Here is a 17,197-nt window from a genome sequence, read left to right on the forward strand (position 1 = left end):
ACATAGATTCTAACTGACATGTAATCACAAACTACAGCATACATCCCTCATGTTAGACACAACTGCTCAATATAATACAAAACCATATCCTCCACTCTTTCCTTCCGCTGATGTAAAAACAATCGCTCGCAGATAGCCCACGTTGGCCTTCGGCTTTCACTTGGTGATCAGAGCTGCCAGGATTGTCCTCACGTATAGTAGAGGAAGAACACCTACAGCAGAAGACTATGCAGTAGTATATGTGTGTGCATGCCTTGGCGTTGGTTACGTCGTTACGGCGTTATGATGCACATGTACCGCCACTCGCTGCACATGCTCCGGTATACTACGCGTAGGGACAAGCCTGGCAACTCTGTTAATGACTCCCTCGATGACGTTTCTTAATGTGGGTCCTTGAAAGAGATACACAGTATGCTACACCTAGCTCTCACTTGGGAACATACCTTTACAATCCACTCTCAACCCTAAAACCCACCATACTTACAACCCCCGCCACAAATCCTCCGCCCACAGTGTCATCGGAGTACAACGATCATAATAAACACTAAAGCTGTTCGCGCGGCACGCGCGCAGCGTCGCAACAGTGTAAACGTGCCCTAACAGAACGCGTCAGGACTCTGTACACACGCGTCATCAATTTCATTGCGTCTAGTCGTCCCGTTGCTGGGGATCGGCTTGCGGATGCAATTCGCTCCGGGGTGCAATCAATGCGATGCCCCTGGAAATTCCGCGGCCGGGCGGGAACAGGGGTGGGATAGTGGACAGGACTGGTCGAGCAAGCTCCGGCACCAGCCTGTCGACACAGGGACAACTTGGATTTGTCCGCCTACGGAAGACAAAAGATCACCTTTACCTTATTCCTCGATTGTTTCTCCCCTGTCCTTCTCGCCCGACGCCTCGCCTGTCACTCGTCTCTCTCTCGAGTATCCCTTTTTGTCCCAGCGCCCGTGAACGCTCCCCCCTCCCCCTATTCTTCTCGGTGTATCGAACCGTGGTGTCTGTTTCGAACGACGATTCTATTTACAGCTCCCTCTACGCGCCTCTTCCTCACATATTTCCTTTTTTCATCGCTCTGTTGTCCCGTTTAATGCACCCCTATAGGAAATTACAAGTGAAAATGTTCCGTCGCTGGTTGTCTGCTCTTCTGACGTACCTCTGGCTCCGCTCTCTTTTTTCCTGTTCGCGGCGCGTGAATCGTTAGCGCGAGCTCGTTAACTTGGCGCGATATTTATCGACGGACCTCGTCGCCGGTTAATGGAGGGGCCATTGTCTACTTAGCTGCGCATTACGCCTGGCGATTGAGTCTCTTTGATAGCTTCTTTTGACCAATGGTGGCGGGGGAGTTGTCGCTCGACTGGTGTTTGCACTGACCCTTGGAAGCTTATAGTTCCTTTTGGAAGATGAAATGTCGAAAAGCCCCTTTTAGGGGTAAGATGCTATTAAAATCGAATTGCTTTAATAAAATGGTGAAGCGTTGATGATTAGGTCCTTTCGACGAAACAGATATTGGATTTGGGCCGTAGAAGGAGATATATCTCTTCAAAATTACAGCATTTGTCTTTAATCTTTAGACATCGATTACTGTTAAGTTTATTACCAATAAACAAAATATTCTATATACGTTTCGAGAAAGCTCTCCTTCAGCTTTAAAATGAACCCAAGACGGTGGCATTATCTTTAAAAATGACCGAGATATTACAGTTTAAGTGATGACACGTCAGCCGATTTTGTTTGAATTTTCGAAACTTTAAGATTAAATATTTCGGAAACTATTTGATATAGGCCGTTGAAATTTAGTATACTTTGTTCCTGCAAAGTTATCGACAAATGCTGTAAATTTGAAGAGAATCGGTGACACTAAATTTTTCACCTATTCGTTTTGACGTGGAATAGCTCGAATAGATACATATAACAAATATCAAAGTATTTTGAGATTGATTACCCTGTCAAAAGCAGATGGATTCCCTTGTACCACGCGGTTCGAATCCCCCTTTGGCAGAAGCGAATCACTTTGAACAATTACCACGTGACCCGAGTCGTACTAGTTAATATTTGCAAACGTTAATAGCCTTCGAATCTATATCGGAAAGAACTTTTATTATTGCGACACATGTTGCTACGTCGCCATTGGAGACGAATCTCTGAAGCTGTAGCTTTAATAAATCTGTTTACCTCTGAAATTGATTTTTCAGTTTTTTTTCACTTAATTGCTGGAATTTTTAACAAACTCGACGGGACCATGATATATATACACATATTTATGTATAATCTTCATGTTTTTGATATTTGAATCAACCTCTTCAAATTTAATCCCCTCGATATTGATTTCTGTGTTAACAGCGGCTTTCCCCTTCAATGAAACCTGTGTAGTATATTTGGCAATAAGCACAGGTATCACGGTGGACTTTCGAAATTCCAAAATGAATTAAAATCCCGGAGGATCTATTAAAGTTCTTGTTTACCGTACGCCTGGCGGCTCTGCTTTTTCCATTTACCCGCTCGATGACCCGCGAGCGAACACTCTAAATGATTTTGGCTTTTGATGTTCGTCGGGAGCGCGCAACCAATGAATGGGGACAAATAACATGAACCGCTACTATTTTCGAGTTTGTCGGAAATAGTAACACAACCGTTCAGTTTGATGTGAAGGAATATTCTTTTAAAACATCAATCTGAACGAGATGAAATAAATTAGCCGTAAAATGTTTGCTGTGTATCAATTATGTAACGTATTAGCATATAAAGTGTATTTTAATTCCATTTAATTTGTAATACAATATTAATGGGGCTTGGCGATTAATGGCTCTGATGGAGCTTGAAACGTTCTGAATGAAATTTGAATTATGAATGAAATATTAATGTATCCATAATATCGCCCGTATTCTCTTTGCATTTGGCTTCAATTGTTTATTAGAGAATAAAAACATGATCGGCTTGTGCAACACCCTCCAATAACCTGGATCATAGGAATTCTTTTCCCACTTATTTCCTTGACTACTTACTTGGGTACTCAGCGCTGAGCGTTATTTGGCGAAAGTAGTGATGGGTTCGAACGTACCGCGAGTATTTTTGTTTGACTAATTACTAATCAGTTTGAACAGAAATGAACTGAAATGAAATATAGGTACTGCATTGAGGTATCGAATTATTCACAATCAAAATTATTACCTATCCACTGTTTTTCGTTCGTACTAAAACACACCTAAGTCTGGGTAATGCTTTTTGACACAATGAGTCCAACGCGTCGCCTGAAAGGTATAATACGTTTATAATACTCTACTGAACTTCCCTTTCAGGAAAATCGATTCTTCCCCCAACAGAACGTGTTTACCCATTCGAAACGGACACAAGCTTCAATCGCGAGGTAACGTGCAAAAACAGTTCGAGTGGCATATTTAGGAGTGAAAATCGTAAATTCAGCGATTATCGTGTCGACGACGCGCGCTTAATACCGCGATAACTCATGGACAGCAATCGATGACGATTAACCCTGTAAAATGACGGTACGCTTTCGATCCAACGATTATAGTAATGAACGGTGCTGTAAATCTCGCGAGCGCACTCATAACGTTTCCGTCGTTCGTAAAAACGCGCGCTGGAAATAGGGAAGCGGAAGTGAGCGTTGACTACGGGTGGCGACGCGAGCCTCGCCAACTGCGGCAGCTACCCCCTCAGCCGACAAACACTAGAAAATAGGGAAAGATCGGATCGACTCGAAAACGGTGAAATCAGGTCGACGAGGGAGGCAAAGCGTCCGTTTCTTGGGAAGCCATCTGTGTAAATTCTCTTTAGTTTGAGCAGAAGTAAAAGGACCCTTTAACTCGGGGCTCGCTATCCGAGGAATCTGGATACGATATGTCTACTGCATTACTTTTTATTACCGGGAAACGAGTTTTTCCGAAGTTCCGGGACCAAGGAGTCGTAAAATTTATATCCAGGTTTAAAATACTGGGTAGAAAATTAATGCCAGTTGAATAGGCGAAAATGGGTTTAACATGAAGTCTTTATGAAGAGAGAAAACGAAGTATCGTTTAAAGTATCCGACGATTTTGTGAGGGACGTGGCTTTAGAGTTCCAGGAGTGGAGCAACTGTGCCTGCAATGAGGTTAAGGTAGGAAGAGAAATTTTCCTTCAAAACGTTTACCAATACTCTTGTAATGAATAGGCGAAACGAACTGCCAGTTTATTTGACGAAACATTTAGTTCAGTAACAGTAAGAGGTGCAATGTTGCTGGTGTACTTTACTATTTGTATTGCAAAATTGATTCTAGATGTCAAATCGATGTGGAACTGGTCGAGAACTCGTATGGTACTACTCACAAATTGAAACTGGACTGGCTAAAGGGATGTTCAGACTTTCCAAATATTTAAAAAAAAAAGGTGTGACTTGAGGATTTATTTTCGATGACGTGGAAGAACTAGGATACCACAGAACGAACTAGTGTTCAGATAATACCTGTATTAGAGATAGTATTTCCTGATTAATTACACATGATCAGGGAATTGGAGCAGACCACCTTTTTAATTGCTCCGACATCAAAATACTTGCTCCAGCTCCTCAGTAAGGTTAGCGCTAAAGCGTTAAGCGCCCGTGACCATGAGAACCCCTGCGGAGCAGGACTCCTCTCAACATGAGTGGAGGGGACGCTCCCCTTCTCCTTGCCTCGCTTGCGCAGGCGCGATGATCGCGTCAGGTTCGCGTAGCCTAGCTGAACGACAATGGGTCTGATGAATTGTAGTCGGACAGTTGGCCGCGTATTGCGTGGGCGTAACACAGTCGAAATCTGTTTTGATTCCAGCCTACCACGGACATCCTTGATAAATCGTTTCGGCCGTAACCAGGCCAATACCAGCTCGCAAAGGATTGCTGGCGGTTTTTCATTAGGCCGGCATTATATCGGTCAAAGGTCGCTGGTAGGTATCGACAGGAATTACAATGCGGTTTGTAGCGATGGCGGGTCCGCGAAATATCGACGCTGATAATGGAGCAGCCGGGAGATAGGGGGCGACTTAACATCACCAGTTGTCATTTGCGTGCGCGTATCGCAAACCGGCTGTGGAATATCGACGCGCGACACTCGACGCCGCGATTTCATGCAGCGCGATTGATCAGCGACTTCCGCCTCCGTTTTACTGCCTGTCGTGCTTTACGATCGCGTTTATTGCGGCGGAGGGTATTACGGGCCCGCTAAGATAGCAAACTCGGCACGAAATGGCCGAAAGAAACGGCTGAAGTTTCATCGCGTTTGAATAGTCAAGCGATGTCTTCGATATTTCAGTTTACCGGTAATCAGGGAGAAGTTCTTGCAAGCCTTCGACAGCGATGCACTTTTTAAGGATGATAAGAAGGATATTGGATGGTGAGGCATTTGCCAGCCTTGGGTACCTAAGTTTAATTTCTGCAGTTTCTTTGGACTCACACACGTTCAATTTTGCAACCTTAGACGCGCGAACATGTCTTTATAACATTCCCTCACATGGTACGTCACAGTTTCAGAGTTTCTTTTTGTACCTAGCGTCTTGCTATTGAAACTCTCTCCCATCAGATTTTGGCTGTGTTCCAAAATAGAAATTTTGTAGTTTAAATATAGTTAGCCGCAAGTTTTATTTTATTTGCTTTGAATTTTAATTTAGAGCGTAATCTATAAATAGTTGTAAGTTGTATATTTAAGTATATTTAATATATGTATTAAGATAATGAAATATTATTAAGTTATAATTATATTCTGAAATACTTATTTTCAATGTGTTTTCTTTACCTTATTAAATGTACCTTACCTTATATGGGGGGTTGCAGGTTATTTGAATATTATAAAAGGGGGTCGCGACTCAAAAAAGGTTGGGAGACACTGATATAATCTGAATAAAGTGCAGAATAATAAAGATCATTAATAATAATAATAACAACACACAAGCTACTACAAATAAATCAAAACAGGCTTACAGTTTTCGTGCGAGTAATCAGCACCCAACCCCTAGCTGGGGCAATCATGTGTCGCGATCGTCGAGTTCCAAACAGCCCTGTTTCTTCCTTTCTCAACCTCTTTCTTCCCCGTAAACATACTCATTTCCTTTTCCGTCCACCCTTTCCACCGCCCGCTGAGTCCAACCCTTGCAGGCAGCCTGGCGTGAGATTATTAATGTCCCACCGGTCTAGTCTACGGCACACTCGAAGGCGCTCGGTTGTAGCTCGGTCGCGGCCGGCGGTACGAGCATTGGCCGCCCGAGAAAAAGGCGCACAGACAAGATGGATGAGACGAGATAAGGGCGGCTAGGTCATCGGACCTCGCAACCAAACGGAATGGTCAACCAATGGTCCCCTTCCCCGGGCCACGGGGCGTCCTCGTCGAAACGTTCGCGCTTCCGACGGACGGGGCTGATGGTTTAATTAAAAGTAAAGCAGCTCGTTAAATTAACAACGGAGAGCGGCCTTATAGACGAAAATCTCGAGTGAGCCAAACGGTGATCCTCTTTGATAAAGGTGTTAGGAACGTAGCGCGTGACGTGTTGCCGAGATGCGACGGGGATTCCTCGCTGAAGGAACGTTTATCTTTTGTATAAAACGGCAATGAATTCCGAGCAGTTTCCCTAATCCGCCGAGACTCGCTGTTTCTCCCTTTTTTCCTGATATTCGACTCGCGCTCGGAGCGGGGCCATTCCCGCGGAATCGTCCAGCTAGGCTACCGCTCGTCAAGGGGCTGCTGGAAGTTACAGGCCCATAAAAGTCCATCGTTTAATAAAGAGAAGGATTTCGCTGCTGGTCGGCGACACAAGAGCCGGGCTGTACGCTTTGGGCCACGTGATGCTGAGAGGTTTCGTCAAAAGGTTGGTCGTAAAAAGAGTGAAGGAATATTAATTGTCGGTATAAAGTGAAAAACGTAAAAGAATGGCATATAATAAGGACATTACTGGATGTTATAGTTTGGCAATCCGACTTGATCAGGCCATCGCGCTTGCGCAAGCGGGAGCTAAGGGAATCGGTCTAATTCCGGACAGCAGGGGTTCTCATGATCATGAGTGCTTAACGCGCAATAGCTACTAGATTAAAATGTGAAAGATCTGATCAAGCTGAAGTTGTTTAGCTATACCTACACGGCAGAACCATTTTTCGTTATCTTAGAGCACATAAAAGTTCTTAATTCCAGCTGTCTTATTTCGTTTGACATGGAGCGCCATCTATGCCAACGTGTAAAGTAATTAAGGCGTTTCCAGATGACCGTTATTTCTGTCGGGTGGTTCCTCCGGCGCTCGCCGCACCGAACAATAAATTCACGTCCAGGGCCTGAAATTAAGTCCTTAAGACCCGTCTTACGGTGAAAAGATGACCTCACCTTCGTCCCTACTTTCCCCCTCGATCTCGCGTCCCCCGCTTTGTCCTCCCTTCGGTGCTCCTTTACGATCGCCAGTGGCCAGCCCACGGTACACGTCTAAGAAATAAGCAGCTTACCGTCCAGGGATAATCGGCCATTGCTTTCGGTTTTCTATTAGAGCCTGAAGTCGATCTGTAATCCACCAAAATCGGAGGACTCCAATTCCTGCCTCCCCTAAAGCTCACTCCTCCAGAATTCCAGAAGACCATTTTTGCATGTACCAGGTCCGAATCGATAGGGCGAAATAGGAATGGCGGGATATGAAGGACTGCGACTCCAGTGTCGCGTTTGCATACGCGCGGACAGGGACTCGGCGCAAGTGGGGCTTAACCCAATTACCAGAGAGCTTTTCGAATAAAATTTCACTCTTTCTGGCGGCGAATCGTTAACGAGCAGGAGGCCGATAGGGACACCGCAAACACGCCGACGGGCAACTTTCTGTCACCCCGTAATCGCTGGCGATACGACGCGCTCCGCCGACGAGCCAATTAACATTTCTCGTTGCAGTTGATCCTCGCTAATTCCATGTACCGCTCCGACTTTTCTCGCGATCGGACGTGGAACCGTCATAACGTGGCTGTAAACTGTAAACCCAATTCCAATTGCGGGCCGGGTGGCGCGCGCGCGTTCGCGGAAGATCAATCGTGGAATTTGCAAGTGAAATGAATGTAAGAGCATGCATGGGAAAACGTATTTTAAGCGCGCGCGCGCGTGCGAGTTTCATTTTCAACGGCTCGCCTCGCTCGCCATGTACATTATTGAACGCGTTATTACGTTCGCGGCACAATCGGAACATGCTGGAAACTCCGCTGCCTTTGCCAGGAATTTGTTCCCACCATCGTAGTACTATGATCTGTTTATTTATTTAGTCCCGGTAAACGAGGCTAGTTTTTTAAGTTTAAAGGACGTTATATGATTTGGGTATATTAAATAAATTGCTCATGTAAGAGAACACAGCTGCTACACTTTTTCAAGTGTAGTTTTTTATTATAATTTATTAACGGGGCAGAGCCCAGTATATACAAAAGAGTTACAATAATGTACAGATAGAGGAAAATAAATTATTATAATAATAGCTTATACAGATTTACAGATAAACGCTTACGAAGCGAGTCTTTTCGGCTTGCCTTTATTCAAGAGAGACTGAGTGCTTCCCCCTCTCTCGGTCATACACAGTCTCTCATTCGCCGCGGTAAGAACGGAATAAGTGGAGGGGATAGCGTTCACCTTAGTTCGAGACAATACTGTAATTACGCTGTAAAAATATTGAAGGGAAAGAAATGGTGAAAATAAAAAGACAGGGGATTATCCCATTTACAAACCCGGAAATAAAAAAGGCAATGGACATTATTAATCACCCATTGATGTACAAAAACAGAAGGAGCAGAAATTACTGCATGTGTTCTACAAATATCGTGCAGTGTAACTGAAGATAAATATGGTACTGTGTGTGTACATATCTCCAGAGTGACGTTCTACATATTAGCAAATACGTAGAGATCTGAATGAGTATAAGTGTCGCGATAGAGGTTTCATCCCGTTCGCGAAAAGTAACCAAAGTCGGGGACCGTGATAATCTTCGACTTTGCTTCCAATTAGTAGTTGGCGAGCTTAAAAGCAAACCTGCTCGGGGATTTACTCGCGAGACATATGGAAAGTTTTCCTCGGTAAGGGCACGAACGAAGACGGGAGCCGCGTCAAGAGAGCTCAAAGTCCAAATCGTGTGTCAACAATATTGTTCCTGGAAACTAAGTCGCACTGTCGAAACAGGCGCGTGTTGATAGAACGAAGTCACGGTGAATGTAGATTCCGGCAAGTTCGCGAAAGTACATGCAAACACTGGTGCATCGACTGGCAGTCGAAGCAACTAGGGATACCTGGACCTCGGAATTTTCCATGGACCTTGGAATTTTCCATGAATCTTGGAATTTTCCGCGGATAATTCTAAATCTTCACTTCGACCTGTCAAGCCTTCTTATTCTCTGTTATCTCTTTCACTCCTAATTCAAAGTACCTTATACCATTTCCCAGACAGCTTACTACAACACCAATTCCAATCCTCCATTCGATTCAATCTCAGTGTAATACTAGCTTAACTTATCGTTCCCTTATCATCCCGGTCCAAGTGAGTTCTAAGTAATTCATATTTGAGGATTTAAGGGCAAAAACGAACTAACAAGGGGAAGGCACGGATGCGGAAATCGTTTTTGGGACGACAGTATATGGGGGTCGTAGCACTCATGTAGTATGAAAATACCATTTCGGCTTTTTGTTGAATGGGCCTTCGTTTTCGAGATATTATGATTTAAAGTGTTTAATGTACGTAGTAATACAGTTATATACCATCTATAGTAATCTTTACTTAAGAAGGTTCCGTGGACGTAACGGTAGCGTGAAGATGGCGGCCGTTGGAGAATAGTCGTTGTATGTTCGCTCCTGAATCTGAAGAAAACCAACATCTCAGAAAGGGCTACAAAAATATGCCCCTTCCAAAGCTGCCAAACATGTGCGCTTTCGTTTTCGCCATGCGGGGCACGGAAACCCTGCGCGACGCCAGCAATATTGACAAACATCAAAGAACCTCAGAACAGGGACGACCGTGAGTCCGTGACGTAACCTTCGAATTCGGGGGCCACGCGGCGAACAACAGGGAGTACACAGTGCGCGCCAATTTCATTCGAGCCGGGACGAAAATGGCGTGGGTGGAGGACGGCAGGATAACAGAAGCCACGTCACAGCGCGTCGGTAATATTATACTGCGTCGCATGTCACGTTATCGAATCGCGTATATGTTATCGTAATAATGTCAGCCGGGTTAGAATGCTTTGTCGAGTGTTATATATACACACAGAGGCGGGCAGTGTACGCGCGTATGCATACCGTGCACCGCAATATTGATATCGCATCATTTCGCGGCGCCGGACGGAGACGCGCTCAAAGGCTGGCCCGGATTTGTAATTCATGAAACGGGAGCGAAACCCGCGCTCGGGACCACCATCTCCGTTGAAATTCAATTCTCGTTAACTTACTGCGCCCCAATCGGGACGTAATACGACCGTCAGCCCGATGAACACTGCCTGTCTCTTGCCACCATTGTCGACCAAACACCCCCGGATCCACCGCGAATTTCTGCTCGACGTGGCGCAGCACGAATTGGTTAAGACGGGACAACCGGGTAACTTCAATCACGTTTTCCACGCTGAGAACACATTACGTGCATTCACTGGGCTAACTAATGTCGGGGGTACAGGGTCAGCGTTTCATCCTGCAACTCGCGTACGCGCGAACTTGTAAAATGGCAACAGCGCCTCGCGGACGCATTCCATGCACCGTCCCGGCGTTCGGAGAGCTGCCAGCGACCGCTGAACAGCAGTGATGCCCTAGCTTCGAGAATTTTGGGATGGTCTCTTTCAAATTAACGTCGCAAAGAGCTATTCAGAATTTCCCGGCCAGGGTTGAAAAATTTTGGGCCTTTTTCGCATAACTTTTGAAATATAAAAGATATTGGAATGCAATTTGCGCCGACAAATGAGAAAAAAATATTCCCTGTGAATGATGGAGAATTTAACATATTTTACATTTACTTAATTTTTTTTATCAATTTTTTAACCATAATTGTTGTAAAAAGCTTTTGCAAACTGTTTATTTGATACTGTATTTAATGCTGCTTTTAAAAATCGTGGTGTTGATAAACAATAGGGTAGCTGTTTCTGTATCGTAACTTTCAGAAATTGAGAAACTCAATTTTTATTCCATTATGTGTTAGTTCTGCAGACCTCAGAATCTATTATTCTGGTTTTATTTTTTATGATTTTATCCTCAATGCAGTGCATACCTAGATCAGACGTAAGGGATAACTAATGGGACGTGTCTTTGATTGTAGCGGTGTTTGAATTTTTTTCTACAATTTTTGTGTCTGAATGTTTTAGCTAGTCAAGGCCACGCCTATGCCAGCTTCCGTTAATGTCATTTTTTGGAACGATGCGCCTTTATTGTGGCTTGTACACGCAGACGACGAAAAATCTGTCGATACAAGGGTATAGCGCCGCGGTCAACCCTGTCGTAGCTATAATTTTTGAAATTGACACAGGTACGAGGTCAGTCGACATTATTTTCAAACCTCATTACAGTAATCTGGGATGCGATTGGTAAACCGATCATAAAAGCGGAGCGCACGGCTCGATTACCTGGGCCGGGAAATTCCCAATAGCTCTTTGCGACGCTAATTTGAAAGAGACCATCCTAAATTTTCGGAGCTCGGGCATCACTGCTGTCCAGCGGTCGTTGGCAGCTCTCCGTTGGGCCGGTGCATGGTGGGGGTAGTGGAATGCGTCCGCGAGGCGCTGTTGCCATTTTACAGGTTCGCGCGAGCGCGGGTTGCAGGGTAAAACGCTGACCCTGTATTACAGGATAGTGACGCACCCAGACGGGGCGGGCCCTGACCCGCCCCCCCCTCCCCCCAAAGAAAAAGGAACAAGAGGTTAATTAAACCACAACTGAATTAATACAAGCTTTTATTCTTTAAATAAATTTTTATAATCATTTAATGAAGGGGAAGGCAAGCACCCCCCCCCCCCCCCGAAAAGAGATTAATTAAACCACAACTGAAGTAATTCAAGAGCTTTGTAAGAAGAAAAGAATGACCCGATAAATTTGCATTAAAAATACCTAGTTTTAGCCATTGAACTCGATTCCTCCCAAGATTAAATCCTAAATGTGCCACTGTTACAGGGAGATAAGAACATTCTTGTAGTGTGTTGAAAATTGAATTGGATGGTGAGTATGGACGGTGATATGTATTCATTTCTTTTTCTCTTAAATTACTGTATGGATGTTTCGATAAATATTTTAGAATTATAATAGTGCCTGCTATTATACTCTCTATATCTCCCTTGAGCAGCGCACGAAGGAGGAGGTGGCTCTTTCACTGTGTGAGTGCGGTTGGTCGCCGACATTCAAGGGAACTCGGTGTACCTGTGCGCAGCAGGTAGGAAATGCCCCAACTTTGGAAAGCTTGCAGTTTTATTACGTGATGGTATGAAACAAACTTTATGACACGGTGTTCTCGTTCACTCTGCACTTTCCCAATATACATACATACTCCTTTAACGGAACCTTCAGACCAGCGTTTCCCAACTAGTGTTCCGCGAAAATTAAAATCCTAGTATTACTGTTATATTTCTAAATGATTTATTTTAGAAAAAAAAAACTGTCGATGGCGTTCCGCCAAATTGTAGTGAATTTGGAAGGGCTGCGTGGCAAAATTTAATTGGGAAACACTGCTTTAGGCCAACTCTCTAATGAGGTATAAAATTCGAAGTTTCGAGTACTATAATAGAGCAGTCGAACATAATTACAACTCCAAGGATATACATTCTTAGACATAATAACAATTTATTGAACGCAGCGGGAAAAACAATAGCGATAACAATAAATAGGTGACGCTCACAGTTGGTAACAACGCAGAGTACAGAGCACAAAAGCCTAGGAAGTAGATGTCGTCAACTGCTCGATGATCACGCGGACACGTGTAATCCGACGAATGCAACGCGTCGTTGTCCTCCAGCCGCGGGTTTACAACAAAAACGCAGCCTCAATCTTTTAATTAGCGTGACCCTGTGCAAAGCGTTTCGAATCAAAGCGCTTTGTACAATGCCGGAGGTACATGCTGTTTCGAGTCCCGCGTATACACGGATACATAATTTTAACGTCGTGTTACATCTTTTAATTAACGCGAGCCGTGCACAGCGCCTCGAACGCGGCGGCGGCGGCGGCGTAACAACAAAGAACGCAATTTAAACGTAGAAAAAGTCACGTGCCGCTTTGTCGTTTTTCCGCGGGGACGTAATTTATCAGGGAATATTGCCAGTGTCAGCGAAACAACGCCGTGTCCTGTGATTTAATCCCGAGGATTCGAGAACGTCTCGTTAAATTTTGCGCTAAGTTTGCGCGATGATTTCGAGGGTGGGAGGGGCACGATTAAAACGTGAAATACGATTTTAGGTCTGCGACGGAAAATAAAGAGTAGATCCTGACCTCGGTCTTTCGCTGGAACTTTATGGCGACAAATTTCATCCCCGCTTTGACAGTTATACCTGGTATTCCGTTCCATATTCCTCTCGATTATCGAAGTGGGCTGTCCGCGCGTTGAAAGTAAATTGAGATACCAATTCACTGAACATTTAGCGCAACATATTAATTGCACAAAGCGTTGCCATTTCGATGCAGTCGCTATTGAGTGATGCTAGCCAATATCCAGGCGAGTAAATAAATCATCGTCTAATGAATGCTGAAATTGCGCCTGATAAACATCATTATAGCCGTCAATCCGTTTAGCGAAAATTTATCGCCGGATCGTCCCACTTGGTAGCGTTTCGAATCTATTGATAAATACCTTCAAGTAGCTTCCTAAATAATTGAAAAAGTAAATAGAGCTGGATGTTCAGTTGCCAAAAGTTAACGTGTTAGATTTCCTCGAGATTGTCGCATTCCAAGCAAACTGAGAACGCTTTTCTTTTAACTTAAGTGTGAGAGCTAGACCACACTTCAATGAAACGTAATTGATATGCAAGAGGAACTTTAACTAGCCAAATTAAAATATAAAACAGAATTCACAAATGAAACTTCATAAGTCACCGAGATGTTTATAGAAGATACTTTGCTATAGTTACATAGCAAGCGATTCAACGTAACTAAATGGTTCGATAAAAGTTCAATGAGCATTAATGCTTCTATTAATTCTTTCAATTATTTACGCAGTGAGGTAAAAGCTGATTCAGTGACTCGAAATTGTAATGCCTTAAAATGCATAATGTACAATATCGAATAAAGTTGGACACACTGTAGTAGAGCTACAGTATTTATTGTTTAGCTTCGAATCACTGATAACCTCTATTTATTTGAAATCGCAGCAGATGGTGGAATATGATGCAGAAAACGCCCCTATTTCTGCTTCAAATTTAAGAAATTTCGGGCATTTCAGTCTACAGCCAGTAGCGGGTTTAAGGAAAAAGGCCCAGGTGGTAAACGTTCTAAGACACCCTGCATACAATATAGAATTACCAATAACCCCACGTGGGTTATGAAAATGATGGGAAACGGGAAGAAAATTATGGGAAGATGGGGCCCTGGGGGACTTTCTGGACAGAGGTCTAGTCGGCTACTGCACATGAGCTGCCCGTTAACCTTCACTCTGTGCAGTGGGGTCAAATTGACCCCAGTCATTGTAATATGCGACGTAATAAGTTTTTGCACCAAATAAATATGCCAGGCAACTAGAATTGCCTCAACTAAGGTTTTACACACACATTACTAAAAAAAAAAATTGAAAACATATTATATATGACGTATCTACGATAGTTTTAATCCAAACAAGCATATTTTGGTGCATTGGGTTCAAACTGACCCCAAATTTTTTCTCATGCATTTTGTATCCAAATTTATATTTTATATTTTCTTTTGTGGGAATATCTGGGTTCAGATCCTTGTTGCGTCGAGTCGGGCATCCAGGCAGAGACACCTCGGGCCCTCCGCAATATGCGTTGCCGTCTTGTTGACGGCATTTGTTTGGAGAAGGACGCCCAGTCCTTAGCGCGTCGTCAGAGGTGGAGTGGGAACACCTACATAACCACCGCTCCTGTAGGTGTTCCCACTCCACTACGAGTAGGATTTCTTTAGGAATTCCAGACCACCTCTGCTCGCCGTGGACGGATCGAGAGGCAGTCCGACGACGCAGCGTAGCCGCGCAAGGTCGCTGATATATACAGAACTAAAAGATACTACTTTTGTACAAATAATTGTCTACAGTTTCGAAAAGATTCCCATTTTGTATTCAATATTGCTCATATTTTTCTTTTATATATTTCTATAAATATTAAGTTGGTGACAATTTTTATAAGGTGAGAATATTTTATATTATTGTGGTTGTTTTGTGTAATATAATTTTTTAGGTATATTTATATAATTTATTTGACAAAATAAACAGACAAAATAGCCAAGATATTCGAGATCTTTTTGAAAGCTGTACCGCTTCAGATGAGGAAGAACTAGTAAATGATAATTTTGATAGTGACTTTTCTGATTGGGATGATGATGAACAGGTGGAGCTGGATACTTATGAATTCGATATAGAAAGTGCTGAAGAACAAGAAGTAGAAAATATAGAAGTTGCTGACGAACCTGAAGTGGAGGAAGAAGGAATTTTGTATTACGCCCAAAATAAAAAGTACAAAAGGAAATGGAGCGTAAATCCGCCAAATGTAACTAGAGTTCGCGAATTTCAGATTTTGAGAGAAAGACAGGGAATTCCTGTTCAGATAGCTCAAAATATAAATACTCATCTGGCCGCGTTCAAAAAATTAATTCCTGAAACGTTAGTAAACGTAACAGTAGCCGAAACAAATAGGAAAGCTCGGAATTTTTACAAAATGAACAGTCACACTGCACGTATTTGGTATGATACAAATTCGGTTGAAATTTATGCTTTGATTGTTCATAAGAACTGGGACGAAAGATTGACGCGAATTCTTCAAAATTTTGCTTCAACAATCATCTCACTTTGGTAAGTTATGTTCCGAAACCAAACAAGAATGTACTGTTACTATCCATTCTACACAATGATGATACTGTTGACCTCGCTTCAAATAAACCCAACATCATATTGGACTATAATAAAACGAAGGGAGGGGTTGACATACTTGACAAATTAGTTCGAACATATACCTGCAAAAGAAAGACCAAGCAATGGCCAATGGTTTTATTTTTCAACATGATTGATATCACAGGTATAGTAGCTTATAACCTGTACAAATGTGCCAATCCACAACTATTCATTGAGCGGAAAAGCTCCGAACGTAAAATATTTTTGAAGGAGATGGCTATGCAATTGGTAAGAGATTATATAACAAACTGATTATCGAACCCACGGGCAATGAAAAAAAAAGGAAAAATCGCTATTCATCAAATAGGATATAATGTAAAAAACCTTAGCCAAATATCAACAGCCGAAGGAACAGCGGCGAATACATCTGTCATTAAGTGACCACGCTGCTACATTTGCCCACGATCCACTGATAAGAAAACAGGAACACGATGCTATATCTGTAATCAGCCATCTTGCGCAACACATATAAAAACCCTCTGCATGAGCTGTATCAACGAAGAAGTAATGGATTCGCTCGAAGAAGAAAGCAACGAAATTATGTCAGACGATGCTTCTGGTTAAATTGGTTTTATATGTATAACATAATTTAAATTATCTTGTACTTTTGAATAAAGTAAGCATTTCTTATGAATTAATAAAAATAAAATAAAAATAACTATTTTTTTTAAACAACTACAAAATATATGAAAATATATATGGGGTTAGCTTGACCCCGTGCACAGACCATGGAAAATTTACTATGCACAGGGTGAAGGTTAAATCCGCCACTGTCTACGACATATTCAATGTCTAACGCAGCGCTTGCCAAGGCAGGCAAGGCAGGTTACGCGTACCGTGTGAGGTTATCCCATTGCCATCCGCGTTGTCAGGGATACCACGCGACGCTACCCCCTCTTCTCTTACCAGTGGCACGCTCTGACGCAGAACTGATATGTGTGCAAAGACCTTCCAGAGGTGACTACTACAGGCTAGCGGCAGCACCGTCCAGCGCTAGGGCCCCTCACCCGCATGTTTCCCCTTCCAACCGCTACGTCCCCACAAATGTTCGCAAGCAATATGTAGCATTGGCTCGCCGTGGCGACGATGTGTGTCACTAATACACATGTGTATCATTCTTTCAACTTTACTTGCCTTAAAATGCAACGTGACTGAGGCTTCATTCACA

The 17,197-nt window shown here is 43.2% G+C and overlaps 1 protein-coding gene across 1 annotated transcript in view; it reads right to left on the reverse strand.

Moving 5' to 3' along the window:
- LOC143375522 (uncharacterized) overlaps nucleotides 1–17,197 on the reverse strand; it is a 464,206-nt gene that overhangs the window by 432,927 nt on the left and 14,082 nt on the right. The gene's annotated exons all lie outside the window — the stretch shown is intronic.

This window comes from Andrena cerasifolii, chromosome 1 (assembly GCF_050908995.1).
Source record: "Andrena cerasifolii isolate SP2316 chromosome 1, iyAndCera1_principal, whole genome shotgun sequence".
Taxonomy (NCBI): domain Eukaryota; kingdom Metazoa; phylum Arthropoda; class Insecta; order Hymenoptera; family Andrenidae; genus Andrena; species Andrena cerasifolii.